This window comes from Solanum tuberosum, unplaced genomic scaffold (genome assembly GCF_000226075.1).
Source record: "Solanum tuberosum cultivar DM 1-3 516 R44 unplaced genomic scaffold, SolTub_3.0 scf00668, whole genome shotgun sequence".
In the NCBI taxonomy this organism is placed as follows: domain Eukaryota; kingdom Viridiplantae; phylum Streptophyta; class Magnoliopsida; order Solanales; family Solanaceae; genus Solanum; species Solanum tuberosum.
In genome coordinates, this window is record NW_006239585.1 from 30446 (window position 1) to 32036 (window position 1591).

Sequence of the window (1591 nt, forward strand, 5' to 3'; positions counted from 1 at the left end):
TTATTTCACTGTTACAAAAGGATGCTTATGATTGGTGGGTAAGTGTTCCGAATGACAAGGTAAAACCTTTTGTTCTTACATGGGATGATTTTCTCAAGGAATTTCATATGAAGTATGTCCCACCTGCTTATTGTGATGCAAAGAAAAATGAGTTTTTGAATCTAAGGCAACGAGGCATGTCTATTGCTGAATACGAACAGAAGTTTTTAAGGCTCTCTCGCTATGCTGGTGGTATTATTAGAGAGGAAAAAGACAAGTGCAGGAAATTTGAAGAAGGTTTAAATGATTCCATTAGAAAGAATGTGGCAATCCTGCAACATGAGAAATTTTGTAAGCTAGTGTCTGCTGCTTTTACTTGGGAACAACTTGATAAAAAAGAAACTAGTAGAAATGAAAACAGAATCCAAAAGCCTAGACCGGATTTTGGGGGTCCATCCAAAAGGGGAAGGTTTGATAATTCTAAGGCTGGTAGTAATAACAGGCCACCTCAACAAAGGCAAAACAGATCAAAATTTTCTACAGCTAGCACTCCAAATTATGGCCAAGGCAAGCCTCGCGTTCCTACTTGTCCACAATGTGGAAAGAATCATTATGGCACTTGCAGGAGAGCTTCTGGTGCATGTTTCAATTGTGGGAGCTTTGATCATAAAGTGAAAGATTGTCCTAATCCTAGTAATGCTCCTTCCTTTAAAATTAAAGGCTCAGTTCATAAGCCTCTTGTTAATCCTCCTCAAACTAATAGAGGTGCAAGACCTAAACATACCCAGGCAGCGGGTACAAGTGGAGTTAATCAGGCTAGTGGGCAAAAGGCTACTGCACGTGCTTATGCGATGAGGCAGAGGGATGATCAAGATGGACAAGACGTGGTTGTCGGTAAATTTCATTTATTTGGCTTATGTGTGTTTACATTGTTTGATCCTAGTTTTACACATTCATATATTTGTTCATCACTTGTTCTTCCTGGAAATGTGAAATCTGTGAGACTTGATTATAATGTGCTAGTTGAAAGTCCTTTGGGTTATCAAGTTGTGTGTAATCGAGTTTACCAAGATTGTCCCTTTGTGATTCAAAACCTAGTCTTCCCTGCTAATTTGATTGAAATGCCCTTCAAGGATTTTGATATTATTAGCGGGATGGATTGGCTTTATAAATATCATGCGGTGGTAGATTGTAGGTTTAAGCATGTGACTTTTAAAGATCCTACATTTTCACACATCATTGTACAAGGTGAAAGATCAGTGACATCTAGTATTATTTTTGCGGCCTTGGCGAAAAAGTTGATGCGTCAAGGTTGTGAGGCATACCTTGCTCACATAGTTGATACAAAATTGAAGAGTTCTTGTATCAAAGACATACCTACTGTATGTGATTTTCCACAAGTATTTCCAGAAAACCTTCCGGGATTGCCCCCAGAAAGAGAGGTTGAATTTCCAATCGAGCTTATCCCTGGATCTACCCCTATTTCTATCACTCCTTATAGAATGGCTCCAGCAGAATTAAGAGAATTGAAATCTCAACTGCAAGAACTTCTTGAGAAAGGTTTTATTCGACCTAGTGTTTCTCCTTGGGGAGCCCCTGTTTTATTCGTAAA